Here is a 20,774-nt window from a genome sequence, read left to right on the forward strand (position 1 = left end):
CATCTTGGCTGCCTCACGGGAAGTAAAGTGTCTCTGGTCTAGACCATCACATGGCCTGTGTGCTCAGAACTGGCCGGTCCTGTCTGGAATGCCATGCTCACCTTGGGCACGACAGACAGAGGGGGAAGGTTATTTAGAGATGGGAGCCGGGCGGTGGTGGCACACCTTTAATCCCAGCACTCGGGAGGCAGAGCCAGGTGGATCTCTGTGAGTTCGAGGCCGGCCTGGGCTACCAAGTGAGTTCCAGGAAAGGCGCAAAGCTACACAGAGAAACCCTGTCTCGAAAAACCAAAAAAAAAAAAAAAAAAAAAAAGAGAGATGGGAGCGTGGGGCTGGGAAGGCAGGCCAGTCGGTGAAGAACTTGCTTTGCAGCAGAAGAACTTGAACTTGACCCCGGCACCCATAAAAAAGAAGCATGTGGCACATGCTGGTAATCCAGTACTGGGGAGCAGGAGATGGCAGGCCTCTAGGGCTTTCCGGAGCAGCTAGCCTAGTCTACTTGGTGAGTTCCAGGCCAGCGAGGGACCCTGTCTCAAGAAAATAAAGGCTGTCCTATGATCTCCATATGCACCTCACACATATGCACATGTGCCCCCACACACATGAACACTCATACATGTACACAAACACACAGGAAAAGAGGAAGGGGAGAAACACATTCTGGGAACGGCAGGCAGACAGTGCAGAGCTAAGCCGTGCAGCTGAAGCAGTCTGGAGAGAGTGGAGAACTGTGGTCCAGAAGGACAGCACCAGGGGAATATGAATACTGCTATAAATCCATAATGAGCCACCACAGGGGAGCCAGAGTAGGCCTCCTTATGGACACACCCACCTGTGTTCCTCTGCTGGACCCACATGACACATAATGTTCACATTCCCACCATAGATCCCAGTTGCAGACTCGCTCTCTTCCCTGTTCTTGCTAGAAAGCAGAAAACTAACAATGGCTTGCCGTTGTCACAGCAGTTCAAGTCATACTGGCCATGATGATTTGGCCTCCTGTAAAGTTTGCTGGCTGGAGAAGTGTCACAGTGTCTTGTCCTATTTGCTCAGCTGGCATCTGAGCAGGGCTGGAGCCTGGAGTGGGAAACACACATCTACACCTCACCACTGTGCTCCTGGTCCTTGATGTTCTCATTTGCTTCTTATTGGAAAGTGTGGTTTTTCCTCGAGTTGAAATGTTCAAAGCCAAGAACTGAGTAGATGTGTTGGCATAGAAGTCAGCGAAGCAAGTTTGTCCACTGGCTTTAGTTCTAGGCTATTCCTGACAGAAGTAGAGTTCCCTAAAGGGTCCATCACAGCTCGTCAGAACTCTGTCCCAGGGATGGGGTCAGAGGGTGGTCCTTGCCCTGTGTGGTTCCCAGTGTTCTGAGCATCTGGAGTCCTTTTCTAGAGGGGAATCCAGGTTGTCTTTTGAGTTCCCTAGACAAGGATCATCCGGGTCCCTGCAGCCACCTCTCATCATCACGGAAATGGAATGCCGAGCAGGAATGCTCACAGTCTCGTTCTGACGCGTTGTTTACCAACTGGGTGACCTTGAGCAGGTTACCTCACCTCATTGCTCAGTGACTTCATTAATAAAACAAGCCAGTAATGAGTCCACAGTCCACAGATTACTGAGGAGATAAGTGGGGAGTGAAGTGAGAGAACAGCCATAAGGTCCTGAGCTCACTGCTGACCACAGAGCAAGCCACAGTGCTAGTTAACAGGTGACTCAGTCCTTGCTCTCCTGCACTATGGAATTACTGATGTCCCTGGGCAGGTATAGGTATGCACCGTGTCATCATGTGCCAGCAATGCCACACCCTTCCCTTCTAGTTCAGAAAGTGCCCCGGAAACAAGTGAGAACAAGTCATAAGCTTGAGAGGTAACTATGAGCATGCACGTGTTAATTTAAGAAGAAATGATTGAAAAATTGGCACTTTGCTTCTAGGAAAAGTTACTGACAGTGTATGGCACATCTAACCACACCTGAACACAGGCACTGGTGACATCAAGACTGGGAATTTCTGACCGTCCCCCTGAGGGTCTGATTCAGCAGGTCTTAGGAACACTGAACTCCTTTTCATGTTTTTCAGAACTTTGAGAAACATAGTTCCAGAAAATTGAACTCAGAGTTATTTTGGGTATTTGAGCTCCCTATAAAGAGGTTCAATATAAAATAAGAGCCTTAAAAAAAATGGAGCTATCCTACAGTGGGCATGCAGGGGTATTCCTCTGTCATTAGAAGTACCCACAACAGGCAGAGCTGGTCTTGACGGCCCTGAGAGTGAGCTCAAGGCTCTCCCTCTGCCAGGCCTGGATGACACTGGCTGAGATGTCAGCTGAAGTTGATGGAACTGTTCCACTACCTGAGGCAGAACTGGGGAGCAAACTCTTTAGGAACAACCCCTCTTTTCTTTCACCTCCTCCTCTAGGCTGGGCGGTGGGGAGGGACAAACACTCAAGGTCAAAGCCTTGGTCTCTCAAGGCCTTTCCTGGATGTGCCTGGAGAAGGCCTGAAACTGTATTTACTCAGGGGTATGCATATGGTAAAAAGGGGCCTCCAATACATGACAGAATCCTGAGGGGCAGCGTTTCAGATCTAGAAGCAATTTTACCATCATATCAAAACATAACCTGGTACTTCAGTCTCCACACGTCCTCACTGCTGGTGACAATATGGCAGAGGGTATAAGAAAGGGTTTAGGCCATGCAGTTCAGTGAACATGCGATGCAAGCCCCACATCATTTCATTTTCTTTCTTTCTTTCTTTTTTAATGCTGAAGATTGAACCAGGACCTTGTGCATTCCAAGTGCATTCCAACCACTAAACAAAAGTTTTCTAGTAATCAACACTGAAAATGGGACAAAGAAGGATAGTTCAATAAAAGAGTGTTTGCCTAGCAAGTGTGTAAAGTCTTGGATTTGATCAAAAGCAACACACACAGACACACATATTCACACATACACCAAAGAAGTGGATGAGATTAGTTTTATAACTTCAATATAAATCCAATATATCAAATATGTCATCAATATAAAGTATTAGTGAGTCATTTGACGCCCTCTTTGTTGTTGTTACAGTCAGATGTGGACTTCTCTAACTACCATGAAGGGACATTTTGGTACCCTCAGCTGCATCTGACAGGTTGTTACATTATTGCATGAAAGTTCCCGGTGCCAAACCATCCTAGAGCTCCCCAGCTCCCTCTCCTAGTAAATGACCTCAGGCTAGTTATTTAACATTTCGTTATTGGACTCTTCACTTCAGAAGTAATTGTTACAATACTCATTACTAAATGGTCATACTAAATAATAATAATAGGGTCTCTGTTGAAAGTTGCCACAAGGATTATGAGTTAGTATGTATAATACATGTAGAGCAGTGTCTGGCACATAGCAATTGTCTAGAAGTTCAGCTCTTCAGCTCTGTCACATAGAAAGGACAAGTTTTCTTTTTTTTTTTTTAATGGCTAAGACTCAAACGTGTATTAAATATCTACTCTGAGGCAGGCGAGATCATAGCCTCATTAAATTTCCCAATATCCCAAAGAAGGAAAATTATTGCCATATTTTAACAATGAGGCTCAGAGTGCCCATCTAATTCATCTGAGTCGACACAGCAAGCACATGGCAAAACAAGAATTCAAACCCAGGTCTCTCAACTCCTAGGCCATGGTCTGTCCATCAAACCATGTGGCCCAAGAAAAAGCAAGGTGATCAGGTCTCATAGCTGTGGTTCTGAGCTGTTCCCTTATTCTCCCCTGCTCTTCCTTTTCATGTATAACAGAGGTCTGATACCATGATTGGATGTAAGGCTATTTCAACACCATGATGAATGTAGGGACATTTTTGTAAGAAAACTCAGGGCCAAAGTAACACACACACACACACACACACACACACACACATCCCAAAGGGACATTGGGTATGTGTGTCCCTAAAGCTGTCTTAGCATCTGGGTGACAGAGAAAGTGGAAGGAATGGGCTATTGAGAACATTAGCACCCAGTTCCTGCCCAGCTTCCCCCAGTTTGTGTGTCCTTGGATCCTTGGATCCTCCGTACTTTGAAAGAAAGAAGTAGGCATTCCAGCAAAGACTGTGTCCAAATGTCTCCCCCTGGTTCCCAGCTGTAGTTGAGAGGTAAGCAGAGGAGGAGGCCTAGAAGGAAAACGGGAAACCCAGGAACCAGGATCCAGTTACAGAAAGAAAGGGGGAAAGAGAGATAGCAAGAATACCCGAGAACAGCAATGTAGCAAAAAGGGCTTTTAGTGATAATTAATAATTAACATTTCTAATGATGTCCCGGCGACAGGAAGAGGCCAGCACAGGGCTCTGGGGGCATGGCTCTGGGTGACAGTGACCTCCAGGAGGGCTAGCAACCTGAGCCTCATTAACTCTCATAAGCCCTATGTTTGTGTAGCTGGTGGGCTCCTTGATGGTGCCATGGACATTGTCAGGGCAAAGCCAGGAAAAGGGAAGGCTGGGGCTACAAGGACCAGAACTTCTTTTCTGGGACTGGAGATCTGGCTCATATAAATGTGTGGCTTCAGGAAAGGGGTGTTCTAGGACCTAGAACATTCCTCATGAGCAGCAAAGTACTGAGAACCAAAGGAAGCGGGGTAGGCAATGGCAGGTGGTGATGGCAGGGGACACCTGCCTGTGTGGGAACCTGGACAGCGAAGGCCAAAGCTACAGTGAAGACAATGGTGGTGATGGACAAGTGGGTGGATTAGGGTGTGACTGGATGTTTGTAACCTCTCAAAATTCACAGGTGACTACTTTGGAGAGGGGGCTTTTTCAGAAGGAATTACCGTTAAAATGAAGTCACAGAGGTGGATCCTACTCTGCCTTGTAAAAAGAGAAGACACCAGGAGTCACTTTCATCCTGTGAATACAGAGGAAAGGCCATGTGAGGGCACGCCAAGGAGTCCATATTGATAAGCCCCAGAAGAAAAGCCCTCACCAGGGACCTAACAGTAAGAACCTTGACCTTTGCAACCAGAGCTGTGAGAAACTTAGTATCTGCTGTTTAGATGCCCAATGTGTGATATTTTTTATGGCAGCCCTGTTCTGGCTAATACCATGGTATGTGAAGCTAGCCCAGCAACTTGCCCTAGGTGACTAGCCCTCCCAGTTTTCCCGCAAGGAAAGGGAGCAGGTCTATCAGGGCTAAGACTGGGATGTCCCAGGCAAACCGCGTGGCTGGCCACCCTAGTCATAGTAACAATAGCAGTAGTTACGGCCTGATAAGTAACTGACATTTTATGGTATACGTACTTAATTTGCTCTCGAGCAGGCTTGTTCTCTAAGGATGCAGGATACCCTAAGCCCTGCGATGCATACGGTGCTTTATGGACACAAAGCGTTTTTGCAAACACAGCTGCCATGCTAACCTGAGCCAGCTCTTTGCCCGCCAAATTCAAGCTCGGCCCTTTCTGTGCCAATGGCCAGTGTGGACTCAGCCAGCTGGAGGGGACCTCTCTTGCCAAGGCCCCGGGTCTTGGAGAGCTCTGACTGCCTTGCTTTGCACCGAGCGGGGACACCCAAGGCCTCACCCACAGAGCCAGACCTGGGCTGTGGCAGGGTTGAAGATGTTCCAGAGGATTCCGAGAAAAGACTTGTGTTCAACATGCTCAGTGGTTCCTCTCTGTCTACTGATATTTATGTTTATCTGGTGTAAAATTTTATTTTGGCATAATGCCAAACTAACAAAAAAACTTCAAGAATTAAACAAATATTTTCACATTCCCTTTACCAATTATTTATGAGTCATCCTTTTGCTTAATAATTTTCTTGCATTTGTTTTTATCTTTAAAAAATAAGCTTTCCTAGCATGTCTGACAGAGTGACGGCAGGATCTATGGGGTACAGTAGTCATATCATATAATAAATATATACCTATACTTCCGCTGTCTGGCAGCTGCTCACTGGTAGAACTGTGTCCTCTCTACCTTTGGTGGCAAAGATCGGGGTTGCCTGAGCTGGGGCTTGAAATAAAGGGGGGCTGCCTGGGATGAGGGCAGGTAAGCTTTGTGGGGTAACGGAACCTTCTGCACCCTGACTGAGGCAGTGATTAAGAATGTATGTGTCGCCGGGCGGTGGTGGCGCACGCCTTTAATCCCAGCACTCAGGAGGCAGAGCCAGGCGGATCTCTGTGAGTTCAAGGCCAGCCTGGGCTACCAAGTGAGTTCCAGGAAAGGCGCAAAGCTACACAGAGAAACCCTATCTCGAAAAAAACAAAAAACAAAAAACAAAAAAAAACAAAAAACAAAAACAAAAAAAAGAATGTATGTGTCTGTCACAAGTCACTCATCCTAATGTACACTTACACACCATGCATAGAACTAGCCACTATATGATCATGGTTAAGCATATATTCACAGTAGGTGGTACAAACAACTGTGGCAAGTTTATATTTCAAGGGGACCAATTTTTAAAATCTTTTTTTTTTTTTTTTTTTTTTTTTTTTGAAACAGGGTCTTACTATGTAGCTCTGGCTGGCCTGATAGTTTGTAGGGCAGGATAGCCTTGAACTTGGAGCATCCTCCTGCCTGTTTCCGAAGTGCTGGGATAAGCTGTCATGTCTAACTAAAATCTAACCATTTTTTAAGTATAGGCAAAACCCAAAACCTGAAGGAATAGAGTCGCTTGTTTGTTTGTTAGGTGTCCTAGTTGTCATGTTTATACAGCACTTACTACACCATTGTCTTCTGGTTGGGACACTCTGCAAAACTCACTTGTTTGATCAAACCAAGGGGTGTGAAGGGCCATCAGGGTCCCCATGTCATGGTCAGGAAAAAAGGCTGGCTAGTGGCCTAAGACGGTGCTACTAAATAGCAAGACGTGACTGAGCCCAAGTGACTGGCACTAAGACCTAGCTAAGCCACCCTGTGCCAAACTGGTTGATAACAGAGTAGCCCAAGGCCAACTCACAACTAAACTGTCACTATGTGGCAGAAGAGCCACCTGAGCCCCCGGGACCAGCCAAAGATCACTGGGAAGCCAACTCTTTAGGGGGCTCTACCACATAGCCTAACTCTCCCATTCTATCTGCTGGTTCTGCCAGGCCCTTTCTCTAATGGCCCTTTCTTAGGAGGTATCCTTTGGTGCCTGCTAGCCTGGCTCTGGAGACAGAGTTGGTTGTCCGAGCCACTCTGTCTGTCCCTGAGAGATATTAAAAGAAAATAAATACCAGCATGGGGCTTCCTGAAGCACTGTGTTCCCTCAGATTCTGTGTACTTGCTGTAAGCCAGCTCTCTGCTAGGGGCGGCCAGGACCAGCTCTCATTTACTGCAACTTACTGGGAGATGTGGGGCCAATCACTGTCTTTCCTTAGACCCATTTTCCCCTCTAAATTATCAGGTTAGAGAACATTAGGAGTACTCGGCCTATTGAGTCCTGGATCACTCACAGATGAACTTCTAACATTTCAGAAAACCCTGACTCTTGGATATAAAGTGTCTCGTGTATGTTGAAGGGGCGGGCGCATAGAGCATGCCTAATACTCAAAAAGATCAACTTTCCTTTACGGTGCCTCCCCATTTGCTTTCCAGGCAATGCTATGACCCCGCCGCTGTGCGTACGTGTGTGTGTGTGTGTGTGTGTGTGTGTGTGTGTGTGTGTGTGTGTGCGCGCGCACCCCTTGCCTGCCGAGTGCCTTCCTCTATTGCTTGTCACCTTATTTGGGGGCAAGGTTTCTCACTGAACCCAGAACTTACTGTTTCAGCTCCAACTCCCTCTTCTCACTGCTAGGGTTATAGATGACATGGATCTTCTGAAGTCAACTCTTCAAGCTTGCCTAGCAAGAATTTTACCCAGTGAGGCATCTCCATAACCCTGATCCTACTTCCTTTTTAAAAAAATTATCACAATTATTTATGTGTGTGTGTGTGTGTGTGTGTGTGTTTGCCACAGTGCACATGAAGAAGTCAGACGACAATTTGAGGGAGTCATTCTCTCCTTCACCACGTGGGTCCCAGGGATTGAACTGTCACCAGGCTTGGTAGTATGTGCCTTCACCCACTGGGCCATCTCGCTAGCCCTTATGTCTTAATCCTAGTCTTCATACTGGATACTGGCCTGGAAGGTTCATTTTCAAAGAATGATGAGGAGTCCAGGACTTGAGTGGCAGAGCAAGCACTAACACACATCCTCTGACTCATTCATTCATCCAGTCTCTACCTCTTGTACATGTGATTTCAAGGAGGGTTTTGCCATAGTTCCCAAGTGTATTCAGAGCCTCTTTATTCCTCTGGTCCTAGAACAGCTCCTAGCACACAGTAGGGACTCTACAATCAATAAACAAAGAGGTAATAAACTGAAGAGCTGTGTAAGGGCTGGGAATAGGAATGGGGTGCAAAGCTGAATCCCAAATCAAGAGACCTGAGTCTTGTCTCGACATGTCTACACATAAGGCAATTCCCTTTTGGCCCCACCTTTCCTATTTGTAAATGAGGGAATTAGGCTGGCCTAAGTGTCATGGCTGCATTTGGATTTAAAAATCTCAGGGTGCATGAGTATGCTAGCCATTGAGTTAGGGTGAGAGTGCCCAGGGATTCCTCACCCTAATGAGGACTGCTTATCTGCTGTAGCCATCCTATTCACTTCCATTTAGTCACTTTACATTTGTTTCTGGAGATCAGGACTCTGGGAACAGCTGAGCCATGTGGTTCCGGTTCAGATTCCCTTGAGTGGCAGTCAAGATGTCAACAGGGCCGCTGTAGCTTGAAAAAACAGGGCGCTCTGCTTGGAGGCCCACTACGGTGGCGGTGGCGGGTGGCTGGTGTCCTGAGGTCCTTGTCCCTTGGGTCTCTCTATGTGAGGCTCACAAAGTGGTAGCAGGCTTTCCTCAGAGCAGGTGATCTGTAAGGCAGACAGATGGAAGCTGCACTCTCCATCCAAACCTAGGAACAGTGCCCCGTCATCTCTGGCATATCTCGTGGTCATGGACCCTCCCTGTTATAATACAGGAGACAGCCTGCACAGGACATGACTCTCAAAGGCAGGAAACATTGGGGACCTTCCAGGAGGCTTGCCTCCATATCCGAACTGGCACCCACTCCAGACCAACTCTGTTAATTTCTCATAATTTCCGGGGAAGGGGCACTCCAGTGGGGATACGTACATGAGCCAGCCCATGTCAGCAGAATACCCTGCCTGCTCCTTCTCAAACTAGCTCCAAGCATCTGCAGGTTCCTGGCAAAGTCTAACAGCCCAGCAGAGTTCTGGGAGTGGACAGCACTTCCTGGGGTTTTGGAGGGTCTCCCAAAATAACTGAAAAAGCCTTGACTGCCTGGGGCGTGGGGAGTCAGGTCCCTGGCTTGACCAGAATGCTCTTATCCACGGCTGATAAAGAAATCTGCAGTAGGTAGCAGTAATAGCTGATGGTGAGTTTGAGGGCTGCTAAGGCTGTGTGCTCTGCATTATGAGCTGAATGCTGCACTATGAAACATGGTAAGGCCCAGGGTTATCTGTGACTGAATGGGTGCCTTTGCTTCACTTGCTAAGGGAGGAAAGCGGCATAAAACATTTAAGGAAGTTTTTTTAAATTCCACATTTCTAACAAAGCAAGCTTTCTTCAGAACTTCCATCTAATTAGGAAATTAAATTAGCCAGACCATTTCACTTCCTCAGTAAGTGGGATTGAATTTCTTGTGGCAATGCGAGCTCCTTCCTCTGTTTCCCTGACATCTGTGTTGCCCTCCCCGGCCCCATGCCCTCTCTTGGCCTGGGATTCTTGGTAAGTGAGAGCTGGAGTGAGAAAATGTGGGTTCTAGGTTCTGATCCAGCATTTACCATCATCATGTTGGTGAAGCTCTTTTCTCACCTGTGCATAGAATTCTTCAGGTCCCCAGGCCCCAACATCTTCCTATCTGGCCATCCTCTCCCTGGTAATCTTCCAAAATCTAGCAGTTTCCCAAGATGCAGGTCAGATGGTAGCCTCCCTGTGGAGTCTTTCTCATCTCTGTGGAAGACGTACTTTCTCCATCCTCTGTGATCCTGTAGTTAACAGATGTTAACTGTGTACGGGCATCCTGTCTCTCCTATCAGACTCTGAGCTCTTTGGGGATAGGGGCCTGGTCCTTCTTATATCCCTTAGCATTGCACCTAGCACATAGTAGGTGATGTTACCATGGTTTCTTAGCACATAGTAGGTGCTCTAAGCATGGTTTCCAGGGAAACCAAAGACAAGGCTGTGATTTTCCAGCACAAAGGTATATTGGCAACTCTCAGCCAGCAGGGGGAGCATGCTGGTTCCTTAAATGAAAAAGCTAATACTGTGTTTCGGATTCAGGGAACTGAAGATGAGTTTATTGAAGGAGAGAGGCCCTGCAGGGTTGGAGTGAGGAAGAGCCTACCGTTTCTGAGTAGGAAGGCTGTCTTCACTTTGGATCTCTCGGTAAACAGGACAACAAGAACAGAGAGCACCCTTCATGATAAATTCCGAGCACTGCCTATCTCCAAGGCCAGGAAGCTGCATGCGGTTACAACGGGGATACATTCTTAATTAAACAGCGTGTAACTTGGGGCATTAAGTCTATGATAAATTGGGAGATAGGGACCCGCAACCTCATTTCTTTTAAGGATATTTAATTACAAACTTCTGTAACAAAATTACAGCCTTATTAAAATGGTTTCTCACTGAAGAGGGGGTTCGGAAAGGTGAGGTGGTGCCCAACAGGAAAGGTGCTAAAGGGCTCTCTGTATCCACTGGGCTCTGTTCAGAGACCAGCAAGATGAGGTAAAAGCTCTCCCTGTGGAAAATAGCCCCTTGAGGAAGGATCTCTCTCACCTAGCTCCATGGGGCCTATCCTCTACAGAGCCCGGAACGCCAGGCAGCTGGGATCCTGTGAGTAAGACATCAACCAGAATCTTTAAAAAGAAAGACATCTGTCAGTGCAGGTGGCTGTCAGTCATTCACATCTTAGTGTGAATTATACCAATCAGTTGTTAAAATTTCCACCAAAATAAGCGAGGAAAGGATGATTCAGGCTGGAAACGGTTAGCTTGGTTGTAGATATGAAGTGACAGTTTTGAAGGTGGGGTACTCTGGAAGGAGAGACAGGTCAGAGGGATAAACCTTTGTGGGAGGGATTTGGGTAGCCAGACAGTGACACGATGAACAGGGAATGTGGGACAGAAGGGCACCAGGAAGTAGGAGACCATGCTGAGGACAGAGCTGACAGCTGCTCCCGATCCTGCAAGGTTCTGCTCAGGAGCCAGTGTGTCGGTCATGTTTCCTAGTTTTTCATTGAGAAAAATAAAAGCCTCTTGTCTTATCTGGTGGGTTACTATCTTCCCAACATAAGGATGCCTATCCATTCTGGTAACTCAGCCTTGGGGTGTGTGTCTCAGTTTTTAGGAGCAGGAGACCCAGCCTCCATAGTCAGGAAAAAAAAGGGGTTATGTATCCTTCTCACTCTCCTCATAGACAACGTGTATATGAGTGTGTCACTGTGCCCGGGGCCCAGCCAGTGGCTGCTGCTGGTTTTGCTGCTGCTGCTGCTGCTGTCGGTCTCAGCACAAATGTAGCTCTCGTTGGACAGTGGATGATGTAGTTACAGATTTACACTGTCCCGTAGGGCCAGTCTGTGACACAGGTCCCACTGCCCATTACTTACATCAAGGTCAGCTTTCACCTCTGAGCTGTCTAACGAGGAGCCAGGAGCAGTCTGGAGCAAACCAAGCAGTCTGATTCCCAGCTGAGCTGTCCCTTCCGAGTCACTGAGGGGGTTAAACTGGTGCACCGCGGGAAGGGACAACCATCCTGAGGGACAAGGCTTCCTGGAGCAGAGGGTAGGAAAGGGGTGAGGTGCCAGCTGCCTGTGATAAGTGAGAGCAGACTGGCCCGCTCTGCTCTAGGCCCTCTAGCTGTGTGTGCTCAACCTCCTTCTCTCTCCCGACAACCAGAGGCCCCCAGCGTGGCTGCTGGGAAGACACGTGGCCATGTGCCCAGCTAAGCACCTGAGGCCAGTGGGATCCTGCACAGTGGACAATAACCTCCTTTCCTCGGGTATTTTCTCACCCACTCCAAGAAAAAGGCCTAGAATACCAGCACTGCCAGGAGTTAGTGATCATTGGCTCTGCTGATTTTTTTCCAGAATCAGGAAGGAAACACAGTACAACAATGGTCTAATGAGAGGGTGGGAGCTTTCCCTGACACCTCACAGCCACTCAGCCGCCAGCCCAGCTCTCCTGCCTTCATTCACTCTCTGAAATGGCATCAGTTTGGCAATGATGCCTATTAACTCCTCCTGTCATGGCCACAACCTCACTTCTCCAAGCATATAGCCTGCTCCTCCAACCAGCAGGTCACAGGCACTGAGCCTGGGTCTGCCTTCTCTGTATAGGAGCAGGACTCTAAATTCAAATTTGCAAGCCAGAGTCTGCCTCCTGGAGCCTGTCCAAGTGTAGGTGAGTGAGAACAGGCAGTTTATAATCCCGAGATGCTAATCTACCTTTCCAGGTTCTGAATGTGGTGGAGAAAGTAATAAAGTTGGAGAACAGAACAGGGTCCAGGCTTGAATGACCAATTAAACCCCTTTCTAAATGGCCAAGAGCAATATCAGTAGGATACAGGCTAATTACCAGAATTAACAACAAACTCCACCAAAAAGCCCAGGCACTAAAACTACATCAAACCCAGAGCACCCAATGTGGCCTTTGCTTTCCCACTGCACTGATACTTTGCTGTAGATTGAATCAAGCCTGGGCTCTGTCAGGAGCTCATGACTGGTCCTGGATAGACAGAAGAGGCATCAAAAGGTGGGGGCGGGGAGGGGGCATCAAGAGTGATGGGAAAGCACAGGGGATGAGAAGGCCTTCCAGGCAAATGGACAAAAGGCCAGTCACAGAACCTCTTCTCTCCGGCCTCTGCTTCCAGTCATGTATCCAGAGAATGGAGCCACCATGGATGGACGTTCCCTGCTCTCAGCTGACCTGCCTCCTGCCCTAGGAAGAACACAAGGGCAAAATCCACAACTCTGAGAGCATTAACCCTAAGAAGTCCATGCAGTTGGCTGACTGGATAGTGGGCAACTTGGAGGCGTGGGTGGACTAGCCTCTTTAAGGGAGTGGCCTAGGTGAGATGTGTGACGGGGAAGGGCAGACCTGAGAGAATGTTGCAGACAGAGGGAATAGCAAACGCAAAGGCTTTATGTGGAGAGAAAGAGGTTGGGGTGGCTGCAGCTGTGGAAGAGTCAGGATGAGGAAGAGTGGGTGAGAAGACGCAGGATCAGTTGTCAGAAGAACCGGGATTGGAATGCCAGCTTGGGGGCTGAAGGATGCGTGACCTTGAGGAGGTCATTTAGCCTCTCAGCCTCAGTACCCTTGCCTTGGAAATGGGAATGATGCCGTAATAAGACCAAGTTCACAAAGTGTGTGTGAAGACCGAGTGAGAGGGACCAGGCTAAGTGCTGGGCAGAGGTCTGGCACCGTGGGTGCTCTGGAAGGTCACCCTTCTTACACAGCTCACGGCACCAGCCCAGGTCCCTCGCCACCACCCAGGAAGCCACCAGGTGGCGGTCTTTTTAGCTTTTCTGGATAGTGTGGTCAAGACTGTTCTGTTATTGTTTCACCCACCAGAAAAATGCAGACCCAATGCTTCCCCCAAACAGGTGGATTCGGGGTGACTGGAAATATACAAGGTCTGTGCGGCTGCAAAAGCGAACACTCTAGGATGAAGCCCAGCCAGGTGTCAGCCCTGGACCTGAACTTCAGCTGCACCGTAGACCAACAGAGCTTAACCTCTCAGCCTTCCCAGACCTCGGCTTCTGGATCAGCACACCTGGGCGGTCACGAGGCCCACAGTACATGCTGTGTGGGCAATAGCTGCAGTAGGATGGCCGGACTTTCTCAGCTTTTCTGTTTACGTGTGGCTTCCTGTAACTCAGCTTTTTTAAAAATTCTGCGAAATGGATACAACAGCAGAATCACTGGTTTGTGGGGCAAGTTAAAGCATTAACACAGACATATATGTGCCCAGTAGCCTCTGAGGGCTACCAGCCTCTGTAAAGGAAGGGTCAGCTGGTGACCCAGGCTGGGCTGGCTTTTGGTTGAGGTGACTACTGGGAGCTGCCGAGAAAGAACATTTGACAAAGGGTGAGGATGAGACCACAGTCCATGAGAGGCTAGAGGAACAGGTAACTAGAAGCATGGCCTCCAGCTTCACAGCGCCCCTGCTGGCAGGAGGTTGCAGAATGCTAAAGGAGGGTGCTGAGGTCCATCTCTCCAGCCCACTGTTAGTCTTTATCTCTTTCCCAGCACGATCTGGGCATCAATTCCCTGCTGTGCTGTAAGCTCCTTGAAGGCAGAGAGGTCTTATTTATCTTTGTTCCCCCGTGGCCTAACAGAGCTTGCACCTAACAAGCCCTGGATAGATGCTTCCTAGTGAGCAATCCATCCTGGGCCATTCACCGAATTGGTTACATTCCAGGCGACCCTGGGCGATGCACTGAGCTGGAACACCACTGGCCAGCTTTGGAATTGGATGCTCTGCTCCTGACCTGGGGATGCTGGTGACTCTGTGCTAATGTCCCTACCTGGAAAAGTGGGCACCAGAAAAGGCGGAAAGGCACCGGTACATCTGATGATCCTGAATTTCCCATTTGCCTGCAACCTGTCCCTCCTGCCAGGGAGTCTCTGCGGAGGGTGGAATGTGGCAAGAGTGCGGGTAATTGCCGAACGGAAGGAACAAGCGTGGGGGTGGATGGCCCATCATGGAGAAGAAAGCCTGTGAGGGGGAAGGGACAGCACCTGCCAAGGGGGAGCCCAGTCTAGCCGCGTGAGGATTTGGCGGTCCTTCGGAGCCCATTTCCTCATCTCAACCACAGGAAAAATACAAACACCCTCATGTCTGTCGTAAAGCACAGTACCTGACGCACAGGTGTGCAGATGCTTGAAGAGTCAGTGGCACACGGGCTACCGGGATGTGGCTTTGTAGCCATGAGAACAGCTCTGAAGTCACTTCCTGCAAAAAGCACTCTGGACTAGGAAGAGTAGGGTGCCCCACCTTGATCTAGGGGCACAGAGAGCCTTAAAGCTCTGTGTGAGGGCCATGCTTTGTCTACCATATATTTACACAACTTTGCATGTACGTGCATGGTGCACTTACATTTATTAGTTTTGTGCACTTACATTTATTAGTTTTGACTTTTTTTTTAGTTTTTACCCATCACACATCCTCCCCCTGCCCCACACACATAATAGAAGTAAATTTGGTGAAAATGGGGCCTCCAGGAGGCTGTGGCACTCTTATCCGAGGTAGTTTGTGCTCCTGAAGAGTGTTCGTGCTTAAGGAGACTGCGCAAGACCAATCTGCAGGTTTATCTGGGTTTTCTTCCTTGTTTACTTTTGAGGCTCTCACTGTAATAGCCCAAGCTAGCCCTGAGCTTATCTTCCTGCCCCAGCTTCTCTGGTGCTAGGATCGTATGTGTGCCAGCCATTGCCCAGGTCACTCGTAGGCTCAGTGGTCTGTGTTTACCATTTTGAAAGACTAGCCTCTGCATCTCCTCCGCTCAAAGAAAAAGTGTGGCCCATGTCCCTGAAGGTCCAGTCAACCCAAGGACCCAGAATGTGTGCTCTGTCCCTATGCTACCTCACCCAGTGCACCAGCCTGCTCACACCAATGGATAGCCTGGGCTGTGCACCAGGAACTGGGCAGCCTGTTAGGGGGCTCTTGCTGTCTGAACCTCTGACCTGCCTCACTAGGTCTGCTACCCCCTCCCTTACCTTCTCTGCCCTGCCGCTCATCCCCACCTTTTAGTTCTGACCTTAGCCCTGGAGATGCTGGGTCGGGCCTGGTGCGTGCTGAGTCCTCCTCCAGCTGCCTGTGTCCTGGCCCCACACTCATGATTGCCTTCATGCCCACATCCTGCTGGAAAGCCAGTCACTCTCCAGCTCTTAAAGACCTCCAGGGGAGCCGTTTCTACAACCTCTGCAGGAAATCTTGTTCTAACATCTCAACTCTCGGGGAGAAGAAAGCCTGCTTTTCACCAAGTCTCAGTTCCTTTCTGATGCAATGAGAGCGGAGTTGCTTTTATTTTCTACCTGTCTGAGCTATACATAAACAAATCTAATTCCTCCTGATTTTCTCCTGCCTTGTTGGAACATGGACCAATGGCTGGGCTCCTGGGCAGCTCTCCTCTACAGTGTACACAGGGCTGGCTCATTCCGGGCTGCTGCTCTGAGGCCTGAGCAGGCAGCATCTAGGCAGAAGTGGCAGTGTGGAGGAAAGGCCAAGCAAGGGTGGCCAGAGCTCCCTTGGGTACCTACAAGTGAATTGACTGACACTGATTGAGAGCCTATTGTGGGCCAGACCCCGAAGATGTTTATGGGAAATAGAAAACCAGGTCTCTACCCTCAAGAATAGCACCATGAAATAATCAATTACTTACTCAACTCTGGACAGTGCAGGATGTACTGATTTGGACCCAAGAGACCAAATTTTCATTCCGGCTGTCTTTCATTAGCTGTGCTTTTCTGTGCAAGGCATATCCCCTCTCTGAGCTTTTGCTCAAGTGTCCATGTCATAAGTACGCACTAATGAGGATTGTCTTATTCTGTAAAGTGCTGTGTAAATTAAAGGGTTCTAGTAGACTGGGGTAGGAATATATGAAGGCTGAAATACCTACAGCTCTGACCTGGAAAAATGAGCACACTGTACACTTAAAGACTGAGGAGAAAAGGATGAAACCGAGTGGCCTTTCCCAGGAAGAAAAGGCAGGAGGAAGTGACTCGTGAGCACGGAGAGCAGAGGAAGGGAAAAGGAGATGACTGTTGTCATTCTTGGCACACCCACTATGTGCCAGGAGCTCTGCTGAGTGCTGTGCACACACCCCCTGACATGTCCCTGTCAAAGCTTTTATAGCCCCACTTGACCTTGCATCTGGCAGGCTATAACACATCTCCAGATACATATAACGTTGCCCAGGACAGAACTTCTTCAAAGCCCACCCTGTCTGTGCCAGGTAGGGGATGGGTTTCAGGACAAACCAGAGAAGAGCCAAAAGGTGCTCACCAGCCCCCGGTTGGTGAGCCCAGGGCAGAGTAACCAGGAAGCAACCCTTGTCAATTTCAAACGCAGGTTCCTTTGTTGAGGTGACATTGGCCTTTGTTCTCCTGCATTCAACCCTTCATGCAGAATCCAGCTCTGCCCTTCCCCTCTCTGTTCCCTGTGCCCCCTCCTCTCCCCTGCACACACACTGGGTCTCCTTTTCATCTTCAACGCTTGACCCTTTGCTGCTCACAAGACTCGCTCAGTTTCGACATGGGAAAAAGACTTCAAACATTCTCCTCCCTCAGCTGGAGTCCCTCTTCCCTTTCTCTCTTCTGATTCTTCTCCACTCTCTCTCTTCCTTTCCCACCTTCCTCTCCTGTTCACTTTTCTCTCCTCCTACAGGATGAAACTGGCAGAGGAGTGCCCAGGCTGGGAGCTCTCCCTGGTATTTGCTGATGATGAGGATGGGTTTCCACAAATGGATGCTTTTCTTCTTTAAACCAGGATCACAAGCTCCTGTCTATCAGAAATCTGGCTGGGTTGGAAGTTGGAGATGCCAGACTGAGAGGGGCTGGAGCCTGGAGCAAGACCTGACCACCAAAGCACCACAGGAGAGGGGGGGTTCCTGGCAGCTGATGGTAGAGGAGGTAAGGCCAAGCTTGAGGATGTCTGAGAAAGCTGGCGTGAGGAAGTTCGCAGAAGCTGAGAAGGAAATTGATGTCAAAAATATGGGGCAGCAGGTGATAAAGACTCAGTTAGCCACAGGAAGGGAAGTAAAATATGCAGATGTCAGTATCCTTAACCTGAGGACCAGGAAGAGAGAATGACATAGAGCTCCAGCTACTAAACCTGCAGGTACCAAGCTGCCGACTGTCAGAAGAAAAGGGTACTGGGCGGGTGCTATGGCTTAGGACAAGACCAGCAGACTAACCTTAAAATTCAATGTGAAACTTACTGTTGACCTTGAGCCCCAAAGAGCCCCGTGACATGGGGGAGCCTTTGTGGCTAAGCAACTCAAACAGGGTCAGAGAACTGTGTAGTCAGAGGTTCCCAAAGGCTCTCCCTGTCTCCGTATTGCTCCCTGCCTCAGACTCTCATGCAGTCCCTTGGGTTGCTGGGTCATTTGGACTGCAACATGGAGGAACCCCCAAAGAATATTCCACACATAGGCAGGTGAGCACCGAGGACTTAAGCACAGATGAACACGAAAACCAGATGCCTCCTCCCATTGTCCCAGGCTTCTACTCAGTCCTGAGCAGCTCTGACCTTGACACCTAGTCTCCAGGACTCAATAGCATCTCTCTGCTTCTTGGCCACCTTTCAGGTCTTCATCCTGCCTGGGAGAGTTTGCCTCTAGCTGTCCTCCAGTTTTTCTGAGCTAACACTGGCCACCTGGAAGATTCCTCTCTATGTCTGCCACAGTTACACCCCTAGAACAAACTGTCCCCTGGGAGCTGAAGCATCCCTACAAGAAAGAATTCCTGTCTATTTTTACTCCAGACAAAAGCCCATTCTGCCCACCGGTCACTCAGAGCATACTATTGACACATGATTCATGTGTACTCCCTGAGAAAAGAGGACCACACTGAGAAGTGACTTGGTTTGAGAAGGGGCTGACTTCCTCACATCCCTGAATGCCTGCCACAGTGTGTGGCTTCCCATCCACTGTTGCTGCTTCTGCAATTCTCAGAAAGAATCCATTTCTTCAGGGACCAGCAGTCTAAAGCCTGGTCCCTGTCCGCAGTTTCAAATGTCCAAATCCCCAAACGTCAGAAGGTTTGGGATTTCTTTGGGGTTTTGCTAGTTTGGTGCTGCAACTCATCTGAAGACAAATCCTGACCTAAATCGACACGAAACCACTTTACTCTCAGACTCACTCCGGAAGGCCCGACATTTCATTGCGTAAATATGAATGTGTCTGATTTTCAGATGCGACTCCAGACCTCACAGGATGGCGCAACATGTTTGGCACCTCTCTGAATTCTAAAACACCCTGGCTTCAAGGGTTTCCAGACATGGACAACATGAGAAGAATTAGACATTCTCGGACCAGATCTTCCCAGCTCATTCCTTGAAGGACTCCCCGAGTGGAACACCTGTCACTGTCACTTCTCCGTCCCTCCCCTGCACCTCTGCTCGGCTAGCCCCTTACCTGACTAGCTGTGGGAAATGTGAGATCGTTGTGGAATTGTTTTGCACAGACAACCTATTCACATCTGGATGGCTAATGCTGATAATTACCGCGCTGGTTACTAAATCTGTCAGGTTTAGGTGAGGCGAGGCTCCACAGCTGGGGCTTCTGCTCACAGCTTCCCAGGCAGAGAGAGAGAGGTGAGAACAAAACCAAGAAAGGTGTGTTCAGATGCTTGGGATTGAGTGAGACTGGTTAATTACCAGTCACTTGCTGTCTCCCTGAGTTGGAGTTTCTGCCTAAGGAACACTCGTGGATTAGACAGGATCTGACAACCTGCTACTTATTTCCACGTAAAGAGGGTGGCAGGGACTAAGGTGCAGAGGACAAGTGTGGAGACAGTCTCTCGAGTGCCAGGACCACAGCCACATGATGCAGATGTCCTCAGCACTGGGGGGTGGTGTGATCCATCACAGTGCAGAACCTACTGCTGTTCTTATGGAGGGAGCTGGGGACAGAAGTGCCCTTGGGAGGGAGTCTACTTGCTGCTGGATGCAGAGCATTAATGTGGAGCCTTGGATTAAGTTCTAACAATTCTCACCCCCCCCCCTTATGTGTATGAGAGAGCATCTTTCTGAAAAGCACAGCCACATATTCATCAGATTCTCACAGGGTTCAGAACACTCTCTGATCCCTAGCGGGTGATTGTAAACCACTGGCCTAGAACCCTGGAGAAAAGGTGGATAATGGGCAGAGCCCCCAAAGACTTGGGATTCCTAAAGATCCTGAAATTATACTCGAAAGCCACTTGTGTGTAAATGTTTGCCAACTTTTGCAGAAAAAGACTTCAGTAACTTTTGCCAGATTCTCAAAGGTTCCCCGCCGCTGAGGGTTAAGAACCTGAGCTCCTTGGCAGCCCAAGAGACCAGCTTTGTCTATGCTCAGCTCCTGCTTTTTTTTTTTTTTTTTTTTTTTTTTTTGGTTTTTCGAGATAGGGTTTCTCTGTGTAGCTTTGTGCCTTTCCTGAAACTCACTTGGTAGCCCAGGCTGGCCTCGAACTCACAGAGATCCGCCTGCCTCTGCCTCCCGAGTGCTGGGATTAAAGGCGTGCGCCACCACCGCCCGGCTTCAGCTCCTGCTTTTAAGAGGAGAACACAAGTACCTTCAAAGAGGGCTGAGAGCTCTGATCAGGATCGGGGGTAACCGGGTCTAGCCAGGAACTGGTTGGCAGGGCCCTCTATAGCCTCATCGGAGTCATTTTAAGAGTCAAGTACAGAAGCCAGGCTAGTTAGTAGTGGTCACAAAAGCCTTTGGACAGTAGATTCCCAGATCCTTCTCTTCAGAAGCCCTGTATCTGGCTCCCAGAAACCCACGGGCTTACTCACAGAAGGTCAAAATTCACTAAATACTTGCTGAGCACCTACTATGTGCCTGGTTCTATGATAGATGTAAAAGAAGGGACCTGTCATTGTTGTTGACCTAAGCCAGTTTCCTGCCACAGACATCGGTATCTGAGGTGCTGCTGGCCAAGCCACTCTTCTCCATCTTGGTCACCCTCCCACCACTACCCTTGGGCCAGAGAGACCAAAGCCGTCGCACCCAACTGAGCCAGCTGGCGGCAGTGGAGAGAGAGCAAGCCGTAGCAGTTCGTGTGGGCAAAGC

The sequence above is a fragment of the Peromyscus eremicus genome, chromosome 1 (genome assembly GCF_949786415.1).
Source record: "Peromyscus eremicus chromosome 1, PerEre_H2_v1, whole genome shotgun sequence".
Lineage (NCBI taxonomy): Eukaryota > Metazoa > Chordata > Mammalia > Rodentia > Cricetidae > Peromyscus > Peromyscus eremicus.